Here is a 13,417-nt window from a genome sequence, read left to right as displayed (position 1 = left end):
TTCAGTTTACCGAGTAGTAGTTACCAGATTTTTTGTTCTGATGTCAGTGTTAAAACAGAGGGGGAACCAGAGGGGCAAAGGGTTAAAAAAAGGGATATTTTTACCCCAAAAATCCCGTTTGTCGTCATTTTCCCGCCTCACATACATTATAGGACCATGTGAGTCATACCGTCTGAAAGGCAGTTCCATTCTGAAGAGAACGACGGTAGAATTATTATCCTAGGGTAATTAGGGATGTCTCAGGGAATTTTAAAAAAATATACTTCTATATAGGTAAAAATGGGGCATTGTCTGTACATATATTTTTTGGCGGGCTTATTTTTGAACGTAGAAGATTGAAATTTTGCACAAACATTCAGTCCACCGAGTAGTATTTACCAGAAGTTTTTTTTTTCGATTTCTGCTTAAAAACAGGGGGGTCCAGAGGGGCAAAAGTTGAAAAAGGGATTTTTAGACCCATAAAATCCCTTTCTTTGGGATTTCCCCCCTTTACATACATGATAGAGACACGTGAGTCATACCGTCTTAAAGGCAGTTCTGTTCTGAAGAGAATGATGGGCAAAACATGACCTTAGGGTAATTAGGGATGTCTCAGGAAATTTTTTCCCTGAGATCATGGTGTTTTGCGGTCGTTTTGGGCATGGTGGGAATTCCTGATAAAATATCTCCCGCCCTTACTATTCAAGATAGAAACTTGAAATTTGGTACACACATTTATTTTACGAATTACTATTCATAAGATGTTTTGGAGGTCTCTACGTTCACACAGGGGGGGCAGGGGGGCCCAAAGTTGGACAAAAAAATTTCCCCTCAAAATTTTCCCTTTGACATCATTTTTCCCTCTCATGGTATATGGTATGGGCATGGAAGTGATACCATTTGAAAGCCTGCTCTATTCTGAAGAGAATGAGGTATGAACCATGATCCTAGGATAAATAGTGACGATGCAGTAGCTGCTTGACTGAAAGTCTAAAAAATAGCTCAAAGTGCCAGGATCCGGAAAGGGATAGACATGCGACAATAATTTTGGACATGAGCGTACATACACTCATTCATACACTTTTAATCTAATCTTGACTCTCTTGAATTTCGGTAAAATTAATAAATAAGAATAAGATGCTATGTATGGAGCCTCCAACAGCTTCTGTTGAATAACAAATGTTTTAAAGTAAACTTTTTTCCTTGGAACAAACAAGTTAATTCAAAGTCATGTTCTCCCGGTGGTTTTTGTACGTTCCGCGTAAACTCATTGAAATATAATGTGTTCAACGTCACAAGAAAATTAGATGCGTAGCTTGGGTTTCAACTCCGGAATACAACAACTGCTAAAAGTCTTATTAATTAACTATTTATGACGTCATAACTTTCGAAACTGTTGTAAAAGAAACGAAAGAAACTTAACACAGAGAACAACATGCGTATTTTTTTTTTATTTGCGCTTTTTAAATTTCATGGACAAAACAAAGAAACATGGCAGAACTCCTGATGTAAAATTAAAATGAAATGAAATGAAATCTTCGAGTTTTACGTCCCACGATTATGCTAAAGGAGACGGTGATGATGAGAGATGAATGAAATGGTGGAATGAAGAAAGTGGGAGGAAACGGGAGAATCCCAAGAAACCCCACGCACATGGTGTTTGTCCACCACAAAGTTCACTTGGCGGGTGCAGGGTTTGAACCCAGGACCCCAAGCGCCAGAGATGAACGCTCTACCACTGAGCCACCGCGACCCTTGATGTAAAATTAAAAACATCTCTAAGTGCGATTGACGTGTATATAATAAACCAGTATTAGTATGGATACGTGTTTAGTGATCAGTTAATCAAGAAATTTTATTAGATAGAGTAAAACTTACTTCGTTCATAGAGTGTTAGGTTAACTACGAATAACGTTTGACTTCTAATGCAGCGACGTGAGTTAGATCCCTATGTCAGTCGGATACGGGGACCTCTCATAACGGTTCCCACAGTCACAAAACAGACACACAAAACAATCTGGTCTAGTTGCTAGTTAGACCGTACTCCTTTGGTGCACAGGGTTCCAGGTTCGATTTTCGATCAAAAGATTGAAAGCATTTCGGTGGTTCGAATTCCACGTTAAACTCTAGGCCTATGTCTCACATAGCCTCGGGCTGGAAACAGACGCTTAATCTAACGAATCAAATAAAAGGCTAGAAGTGTACTTTATGACTATAGCGCTCGCTGAGCGCGTGTTTGACCTCTGTTAAGAGTGCAGTAACAGACAAATGGGGATGGACTGAATGTTCCCGTGAGTGCAAATTAAGCTTATCTGCAGAGAATACGTTACTCCACAGGAAAGGTATTTCATATTTCTAAGACAGGGTTGTGCTTCAGAAAGTTTTGTGGATGTTTCGAAAATGTATGTAAATCACTGAAATACAGTGCTTGCGATATGAAACCAAACAAAAAGACACGGTGGTTTAGTGGTAAAGCGTTCGTCTGTGATGCAAGGGGTCCATGGTTTGATTTCAGATCATAGGTGTCTGTGATTCACACCATGTTCTTTGGTTATCCGTGTATTCTTGTTGCCGCATTGTCATTCCACGAATTCATTCACTTTCATTAATCGTGCGTTTCCTGAGTATGCGTGCATACCTGTGCGGCATGAAAATAAATTACAATTTATGTAACGGAGTAGTGTCTAATGTATGGAACGCTGTATCCTACTTGGTGTTACATCCATCCTTTGTAGCCTCAACAAAGTAACAGTAAGTCTCGTGACTTACAAGTTAATTTATTTACCTGATGGCTTTTCTTCTGATAACTATGAAACCCTTTTTGTCAGTGTTTGGAAATTTCTAAGAGTTAATAATATAATCTGAAATCTGCAAGAGATACATATAATATATTGCCGAATGTGTAGCACAACGTAGCACTGGCAGAGCCTGACACACTAATACAAAATTTTTCAATTTTTCTTCTGCTTGTTTTTCATAAGTAAAAGGAGATAATAAAATACAACTTAGCACAATCATAGATACTGTTATTCTACAACACAAAATATGAACCTCAAGAATTTTCAGTGTTGCCATCTATAGAAGTTACAGTGTTGCCAGAATAACAATTCCTCCAAAAAATCTATGTTAAGGCAGCTACTACAGAAACGAGCTCAACCTCATTTGATTACATATTATGTTGCCTTGGAATCCCGTAAACTACTTTTTAAAGTAATAGTTGTATTTAGTTTGTAATAAACAAAATAGTTGTAACACACGGTTATTAAAATTAAATAATAGTGTTATTTAAGAAGTAATTCACAGAATACCAAGACAACATGATACGTAATCAAATGCACTTAAGCTTGTTCCTCTAGTTGGTAACTTAACTTAGATTTTAGGGGAAATGTTATTCTCGCAACATTGTTATTTCTATGGATGGCAACACTGAAAATTCTTCAGGTTCATATTTCCTGTTGTAGAATAAATTGCATTTCATTATGTCCTTTCTCTTATGAAAAACAAACAAAAGAAAAATGGTAAATTTTGTATTATTTTTAGTATGTCAGGCTCTTAAGTCAGGGACAAATGTCCTACTGACTTTTAAGAATTACATGTACGGGATAAAGCAATTTCTTAAGGAGAGTGAAAAAAGTCAAAAGCCTAGAAAATTAGCCACACAGTGTGTACAAGATCGTATTATATGAACTAATAATTATTTTGAAGGGTTTTATGTAATGTATGAACTTGGGTGCCCAGTAACTATGACGTCATGAATTGCGGATCTATAACAAAAGATTTGGAGACAATTATTAGTTTGTTTAACAGCATTTTGTAGAAACAGTCTGGGTTTCTCTCTACTTTTTTTTTTAAACATTTATCCTCGTCTTTGTCATTCGCTAAAATTAGAAGAGAAACGAGGTACTTTTACTCCTTAAAAAGAAAGAAATGTAAAAAACAAAAAATAGTTTTTATTTATAAAACATCGTTTTAAGTACGGGAATCAGCATCGCATCAATTCGCGTTTTATTCGTCCAATGGGGAATAAAAACCTTTCTCGTTGAAGATGTAAGAAAATATTCAAAAGAATGAAGTTGGTTTGTTCTTAAGCTCCTTTCCTCTTTCTTCGGCTGATGTAATTGGGAACATTTGAAAATCAGCTTCGTCTTTTTAGTTTCTTCCCGATGAGTTGCCCCTTTCATTTTAGACAAGACATAAGAAACTCCGAAATGAAATTCCCAAGTCTAAAAGAACTTTTAATATAAACAATGAATGTATTGAATAGAAGAAGGGGGGGGGGGGCGGGAAAAGAAACGCTTTAGTTAATTAAAACTTTCGGCAGCTTCTTTGCTTTTTCTCAAACTTTTCAACAAAAAACGATGGCTGCATTTTTCATTGAAACAAAAACATTTCAACCCAAAAAACCGAAAAGAAAACGAATTTACAAGAGCCCTGGCTGTACTCAAGGTTATCCTATTTAATGAAAGGGAAATAATTTTCCAAATACATTTTCATGTTTTTACCTTTGTCAAAGAAATAATAATGTAAGCGTAGATAGTTTGAACAGAATCAATAAAGACTCATATTTATAAAAAATATACGGTACCTAGAAAGGGAGGGCTAGTCTTCTCAAGAAGAAGGAATCAAGAGTTAATATTCTTAAGGCAGTTTATATAGATGAGTAAGTGAATATATATATATATATATATATATATATATATATATATATATATATATGTGTGTGTGTGTGTGTGTGTGTGTGTGTGCGCACACGCTTGATTGTTTGTTTGTCTTCATAATTTGTGCATGCGAAAGTAGCCCATGAGAAAAATTAGCTCAATTGAATAATATTAAATGATGATCGAAGCGATCTCAAATTTAAAATACTTTACGATATACAATACTAGGCAAACGTACCCTGTAATTGTGGAAAGACAATTCTAAACAAATAAACAGACATTATGAATTAAATGACTATAAAATGATTCAGATAAATTGGAAATAACGTCAGATTACGTTTGTGGTGAAAAGTACTTCAAAACATGCCACGTGACCCTTTCCTGTTAAAAATTTTGGACCTGAATCCAAGATGGCGGATTTCAAAGTGGCCGCTATACATTAATATAAATGATTCTACCTTCATTACCCCTATCCAGGATATGGTGTCACTCTCTTTAGCTGTTTTAAATTACAAAATACCTTCGCTTCCGTGTCGTCAGTGCATTGAAAACTTGAGGTCACTTCAGGCACCATCAAATACTATTCAATTTTTCTCATGAGTTACTTTGCTATGGTATGAAACCGTTCCAGAGGGTGAGACGCAAGGAAACCTCGGAAGTCTAAAACTAAGGACCACCTTAATGTATAATTATACAATGAATGATTGTTTGCTCTTTCGCACAGTTGGCTTCACATACTGATAGGTAATTATATTCAAGAAACTGTAGGCTACTTAAAAAAAATCGCATCCTTACCGGGAGGAGGTTGTTTAAATTTATGCAAAATATAAAATATCTCACTAACCACTTAAGTTAGAGGGATGAAACTGCACATTGGACTTGTCAACTAAAATGATTGATCATATGTCCCAGTATTTCCAGAAATTCCGCTTCCGGGAAGAGCGGGGGGGCAGGTTTGTCCGTTATACACATCTACCACGTCTACTTAGAGTACTTATCGGAAACTGTAGGGGAGAGAACGTAGTTTGTTTAGCATTCTTAAAATGCATATCCTAAAGGGAAAGGGGTTCAAAATTTATCGTTTCTCAGTTCAAGTTAGACAACCCAGATGCCTCTACTGTGTTTCAGGTTGCATACTTTCCGACCTGTGCCAAGATCTGATTTCTGCTACCATGTGATAACGGAGGTCGAAAAGAGTCTCTTGATGAATATTTTCCTTCGACGAAATTATGTTTGACTCCAACTGATGAAGAGGGAGCCGCGGTGGCTCAGTGGTAGAGCGTTCGCCTCAGGTGCATGGGGTCCTTGCTTCGATCTCAGCTCGCGCTAAGTGAACTTTGTGGTAGAGAAACACTGTGTGCGTAGGTTTCTTCGTGGTTCTCCCGTCTCCTTCCACTTTCTTCATTCCCCATTTCATTTATTTCTCATCATCACCGTTTCCTTTAGCCTAGCCGGCATAACCTGGGCCGTAAATCTTCATTTCATTTCTTTTTCCTTCAACTAATGAAGAAATCATCCAAAACATCCTTGTTGCATCCCTTGCTGGAAACAGAAATTTACATGTTCAGTAATTCTAAGATCTCAATGCTATAAATATAAAACAGGCAACTTGTTTTGTTGAAAAAAAAATAAATAAAAAGTGCCAGAATGAAAGATCACTACCAAAAGTATTTTTAAGGTACATACATTGCGAACATATATTAATTGTTTAGATCCTTGCCATGGTTAATCCTATTCTTTTGTAGAATCTGTTGGTGAGAAATAGATAATGGACGAAAATATTACAAGGTTATGCTGACCTCTGATTCCCTGCAAACTCAGTCGTGTCTGACTGTAAACAGAAAGTAGTATGAAAAAAAAAACGTTTATGTAAATATTAAAATAAAAGTTCAAGATAGCATAAAAATAGTGTGCAGTTTAAGTGAATGTGACGTTCGTATGTTTATATCCTGTACTAACTTTATATTAGAGGAGAGAAACTATTTTGGATCTTATCATGAGTTCAATGGAGGCAGACCATTTAATATAATGATTTCGGATTATTCTATATTAGAGAGTGTATAGAGCCTAGAATTGTTAAGCAGCAGTATTTAATATTAGACATGATCCGAGAGAATTAAACGATTATACTGAAGATTAAATGAATTTGTGTTTTGAGACTATTCGGCCACACTTTGTGGCTGCCATATCTCTAATAATGGATGGCCAATGAGACGTTAACTACCATCAGGCACGTACCCAGGATTTTGTGAGGAGGCGGGGGAGGGTCCGTGAGATGAAATACTGTGGTCATTACACCAGGGGCTCGATCATTCTAAACTATTTTGCTGGAACATATATTGGTTCGTTTAGCCAATATTTTTACCGGGGGAGGGGGGCGGGTGTGATATGAAATTCTGAAGGCTCAGGAGCTTGATCAATCTAAACTACTTTACTCGTATATTGGTTTGTTAGGACAATAAAATGAGGATATCTTGGTAAGTATTTTAATAACAAACTATGAAGAAATCTCGAGTAAAACAATAATAAAAAACGCATTGGAAAAGATTTTACAATATTTAAGTCCTTCCTCTGTTTATTCAAATATAACAATTTTCCTTTCATTATGACCTCAACTATTATAAAAAGTACATATTCACTATTATAAGAAGTACATACTCAATAATGTCTCGTAAACTATTTTATATCATCTGCGTTCCTTTCTCTGTTGAATCAAATGTCAATAGAACTTTCTTTCCGTATAAATGTTTGATTCTATTATTCCGTCAACTACTGTCGGTTCCAAATGACAGGCAAAAGGAGCAGTAGAAAATTGTTTTTGAAATAACATGTTTGATACTGCAAGGACGCGATGACGAAAAATTATGATTAAACAATGTCCACGCTGTTACTCAACGGCACTATGCTTTCTGAAGCTTGAAATCTCCCTGACTAGTAGCAGAAATTCTGAGAAGTCTGAAACTTTTCTAGAAATTTCAAATTCCCTGACTCTTCGAGGATATCTCGCTCATCTCACTACCATGTATTGCAAGTAATACAAATCTTCTCATAAGAAAAAGTAACCAAAAGCTCCCTGTTTTTTTTTTTTTTTTTTTTTTTTTTTTAATTTTTAAAGCTCATTGTTCTTTGTCTCATTTCATTTTGTATCATCCTTCCTCATTTTTTTTTTCATTTCTGGTTTCGAAGGGGGTCCGGACCCCGGACCCTCCCTTGGCTACGTGCCTGCTATCACTAATAACCTAAGCCATAACTTACAGAATTAGTTCAGAACTTACTGTTCAATTATCAAATATTAGGAGAAGTTTAATTTCGTATACGCTGCATATTGTGTGCATATATTAAAAAAGTGCACACAAAATACATAGTGAGAGAAATCATGTTCGCAAAGCAATTTTGAATTCAAGAATTCAGCATAAGGTGACGGAGTATAACCTATACAGTGGTTTGAATTGGGTAAGGGATTTAAATACAGATAATGCTGGTATTCTGAAGGAAATCTTGTGTTATTTGTGTTGGACTATCAGTTAAAAGCGTACGACTACCAGAACACTCGATTTATGTAAAACTACTTTCTCCAGTTTTCTTTCCTTTGCATTCTGCTCATCTTCAGATTGTGCTAGGCCTCAGTCATCACTTTCTTAAGAGGATAACTGGTTAAAACTGACAAAGAGATTGAGAGTTGTGTCAAACTGTTAGAATAGTCAAGAAAGTGTTTAAATTCACTCAAAATGCCGGAAGAAATCTTTATTTCCTTAATTTATTCTGTTAATAATAAATGAAATGAGTAATCTCATTGTGTTGGCATATATGATTTGAAAGAAGACCAAACAATTCTCTAGCACTGTAAATATTTTCCCCTTCTGCACTGAGAGGCGAGCAAAGAGAGAAATCCTGCCACCATGTTTACTTATATCGTTCTTTGTATGCGTGTTGAATGGAGTTAGCATAGGTGGGAAAGGAAAAGACGGCTTTGTGTGGTTTCCTCGTTTTCTGATGACCTCACAAGAAAGGAATATACTCTGCTCACACATCCAGACGGGGAAAAGCTTAAATTCAAACGTTGATGGCCCGTTGTTACTGTGTGTATGAAATGGTGAAGATGGAAACGACGTGTGTTTGGGTGCTAGGGAAGGGAGAGCAAAGAGGCATTTTCCCCATTTGAATGGCTCTCCCCTCCCCTCGTTGGAATCCGCATTACAGATGTAATATTCATGGAAGGGTAGAGCGTTACAGAAGGGAGCAACAACAAGGAATTTATTTCTGAAACAGCCAAAACATTTTTTCCATACTTCTCTGGTGGTGGCGGCACAAGAGTCCTCTTGAATTATAGAGCATCACAGCATCGAAGAGCGTTTACCTTTCTAACCGCTGCAGAAACCAATTAAAGCTGGACTCGATCTAGAACTGTCACTAATCTTATATTCTTATTACAATGGCAAACGGTTAATTAGTATTTCTGGGACTCCGATCAAAATAAATATTCTTGGTCTTTTCCCCTTCCTTTCCATATATTGTTTTGTGGAAGACGTTCGTAGCTTAGTTATCAATGTGCCTTGTTCGTTATACATTTCGTAAGTGGATGGTTGAATGAGCAACTGCAGTCAGTCAGTCAGAAAGAGAGCCGCTACGAGTGAACAGATTTCCAATGTAAATTCGAAGAACTCTCATTCTAGAGCTAGCAAATTAATTATATTAATATATTCCTATATGAACAAGAGGAAACCAGAATACCTTATCCGCAGCGTTTCTTAAGAGAACAATTTCTATACAAAGCTATTAGTCGTGAAGGAATTTCCAGTACCTAACTCTATTTATGATGTCATAAAGACTCTCATACAGGGTGTTTCAGAAAAAAAAACAACGTTTGGGAGGTTATTCCTGACACCAAGATAAGACGAAAAGTATAAACCAACCTGGGTGCACAAATGCTTCCTTTCGGAGTTATAGTCTGCCGAAAACATGAAAAAAAAATGAACTTTAAAGATTCATAGCTCCAAAACTGTGGGACTACCGTTGTCGGGACAAGACTTCAGGTAGGAACTAATATGAGGGCTATCCAAAATACGGTCATATAATTTGAAGTACTCACCAACTACCTCTATAAAAATTATTGTGGGAGTACCGCAGGATTCTGAAATATGGATATTTAGATAGGGCACATACTAGTTCCTAAATAAAGTCTTAACCCGACTACGGTAGGTCCCATAGTATTGAAGCTATGGACCTTTAAAATTCATATTTTCATGTTTTCTGCAGCCTTTAACTCCGAGGCATATATATAAAAGAGGTGCCCCAAAAAACCGAAATCATAATGTTGAACATGTAACTATGTAGTTACGGCTTGTGCCGTTACCTACCATTAGTATCGGATATCTTGCATCAATCGGGAAGTTGGCATTATTCTGTGCTGAGCTGTTTGTTCATATTGTTACATTGTTTGTGGTGTTGCGGCAGGAGTCTAGCGATTTTGAGATGATGGACCGCACACAACAAGCGATTATGTTAAATTTTGTTTCTTGTTGGGAAAAACTGCAGCTGATGTGAGACATTATGCTTCGCCAAGCTTATAATGGCGCTGCTTTCAGAAAGACACAAGTCAGCGAGTGGTTTTCCTGCTTCAAAGAAGGCAACATGTCAATTGAAAACTTGCCGCAGCCTGGCCGTCCTTCGTCAGAAAATAAATGAAGAAAACATTGGAAAACTTCGAGATGTTATTAACGAAGATCGTCGAAAGGCCATTGGGCAAATTTCTGTAGAGTAGAATTGTCCTGGAGTACCTGCCAGCGCATTTTAACTGATGACTTGAAGATGAAACGGCACAATTGCTCAGTGGGATAACTCTTACCTCTGGTGCGCCAGGTCCCTGGTTCGAGCTCCGAACAAGTAAATTTGTGGTAAAAGTATCGTATCCGTGGGTTTTCCAACGTACTCCCGTTGGCTTCCACATTCTCATTTCATCAATTCTTCTATCATCATTTACTTGCCTTTCTTCCGTCATCGTTAGTCTAAAGGACTTAATCGCGGATGTTAAACTGAAAAATGTCATTTGAAAAAGAGAATTTTGCACCTCGCTTGCTGTCAGAGATATGCGAGTGAATAATTGTCGCTACTTGAAGACTGAACTGCACAATGACCCAATTGTTCTCAAATTGTAACTGGAGATGAGTCCTGGTTCTATGGGTACGGTCCTGAATCAGAACAAACATCCACCCAATAGAAAATTTCAAAGCCACTACGTGCCAAGAAAGCACGTCAAGTTCGATCCAAGAATGTAAAAATAATGTTGGTTTTTTATGTGAATGGGATTGTCCACAAGCTATTTATTCCTCAAGGACAAATAGTAAACCAGCAATTTTACTTGGATATCTTGAAGATTATGTGGAATTGCCTGATGAAAACTGCAACGATAATATTTATCTATATTTAGTTATGGGGCAACGAGGACAATAGTCTGTACCTTGGGATAACAAAGCTTGTGGTGAGACTTTTTAAACTTGTTTTATTTATGCTGTTAAAGATATAATAAGTGAGGAAGTCTTAGTTGATTGAAACGTATTTTTAAATTTCTTCTTGCCCCCGCCAAGTGAACTTTGTGGTGGACAAACACCGTGCTCGTGGGTTTTCTCGGGGTTCTCCCGTTTCCTCCCACTTTCTTCATTCCACCATTTCACTCATCTCTCATCATCACCGTCTCCTTTAGCCTAACCGGCATAACCGTGGGACGTAAAACTCAAAGATTTCATTTCATTTCATTTTTTAAATTTCTTCTGAATGAGTGATAAGTATTAAGGAAATACAAAGTTTAAAAGGAATAAAAATAGTTTAATTTAATGAAATAATTATCGTGGTAAATTTAATTTTGATGGATAGTAAAGTAATTTTAAACCAACTTGGAATATATATAGTGCAGTCCAAGTTGGTTTAAAATTACAATCATGTGTATATATAATGTTACAAAACCTCGAGAACTGTGAAGAAATGAAATGTTGTTACTGCATCACGACAACGTTCCAGCCCACGCGCCCATATCAGCGCAACAGTTCTTGGCAAAGTACATAATGCTTGTGCCCCATACCCAGTGCCCGTGACCTTTTTCTTCCTGCGGATGAACAAGAATCTGAAAGAGAAGCGATTCAGTGACGTCAAAGACATTACGGAAAAAATCTTATTGCATTAAAGCAATATTGCAGTGCGTTGAAAGAGTTGTGAAATTGTTTTCAACAGTGGGAAAAGCGTTGGGAAAAGTGCATTAAAGCACATGGTCAATATTGTGAAGGTGACTAAAATAATGTACGTACCTACATGTAGGGCCTACCTTAAAAATGTACGTGTAGGCAAAAATAAAACACGGTCAAGTAACCACGTTTTTGTGGGTACACCTCATATACAACACATAATTAATACTATTAACACTTTGCCTTTCACATAATATATAATTAATATTATTAACACTTCGGAAGGCTTTATCGTTGCGATAGCTCACTGTCAGAAACGATGTGCTGTGCTCGAGATGGTGCTCATCTATCAGTTTTGTTGCAGTCTATCTTAAAAAAAAAAATCATATTCGAAGTTTCGAGTCATTACGTCCATCTATTTAAAATGTTATATGGAGGTGATTAAAACTAATTTCCATACTTTATTTCCCCCCGAAAAATCAAGGACAGTAGGCTGTATATATATATATATCGTACGGGTTCAATCGGGATCAAACTTGGCATGGTCTTGACCTACTATAGAAGTGTATGAAATATAATGGTATACAGAAATTTCAATAACCAATGTAGGGTTTTGACTTGGTGAATTCTTTGCAGGAGGCTGTCAACAAGGATTTGCTTAAAACGGACAGCGAAGGTCCATATTTCAGCATTAGGAAGACCTTAGTGTGTATTCTTAACTATTATCTATGTATAGGTCAAGAATCTCCTGCTAACATTCCCTTCATGTGATCAAGGAATTCCCAAGATGCACTGATCAGTCGGCTTGTATTACTTCGCTTTGATGTGTAGGCAGTCAGTCAGTATTGTGTGGCTCCCACCACTACTTGACACCTTCCTCTGCGTCACTCCAGATTAAATTTGTGCAAATAAGTGAGATATTCACACCTCATGTATTAAATTTCACGTGTTTAACAGTTGGAAAGAACTATGTGATAATTGTAAAATGTCTTCCCTTCCATTCGTACAAGATCCATAGGAGTAAATGGAATATCCATATTCTGTGTAGCAGAGAACATCCATGTAAAACATTTAATTCCTCTTTATCCAGAGTTTAAACTCAAACATGTAATGCTAGTACAAAAAAAGTGTTAATCCGAGTTCCCTCCTTCTGTACGAAGCTTCTCATAATATTGCCTTACTCCCAGGTTTAAGAACATAATTAGTAACTTTCAACTTCTTGTGCTGAACGGTTAATTCTTTTTTGATTGCAGACACCTTTTAGATTTTCCTTTTACCAAGCTTATAATGTGACAATAAATACAATCCTCATTACCTCAAATGAGCAACCAAATTATCTCCTTTCTATTATCATTATTAGAGAAAATTGAATTATATTACAGTAATTTCCATTAAAACACCCTAATTTAATTTTAATTCGTTTTTCTGACACTTGTCATTGTGGTTATTAAATTCAACGTTAAACTATGGTTTATAATACGTCAGCATCGGAAGTGTCACTGTTCATCTCAGGGACCACGAAAACTATGATTTCGACACTAATATTGATCATTTTCGATTATTTATATATATCCTCTCTCCTAAGTTGCACCGCCAAAATGAAAT

The 13,417-nt window shown here is 36.6% G+C and overlaps 1 protein-coding gene across 1 annotated transcript in view; it reads left to right on the top strand.

Moving 5' to 3' along the window:
• Positions 1–13,417, top strand: part of LOC145667134 (uncharacterized) — a 408,945-nt gene that overhangs the window by 320,161 nt on the left and 75,367 nt on the right. The gene's annotated exons all lie outside the window — the stretch shown is intronic.

Source organism: Thermobia domestica, chromosome 12 (assembly GCF_964235325.1).
Source record: "Thermobia domestica chromosome 12, izTheDome1.hap1.1, whole genome shotgun sequence".
Taxonomy (NCBI): domain Eukaryota; kingdom Metazoa; phylum Arthropoda; class Insecta; order Zygentoma; family Lepismatidae; genus Thermobia; species Thermobia domestica.
The sequence above is the reverse complement of the archived record's forward strand: the minus strand, read 5'-3'. Positions and strand labels throughout refer to the sequence as shown.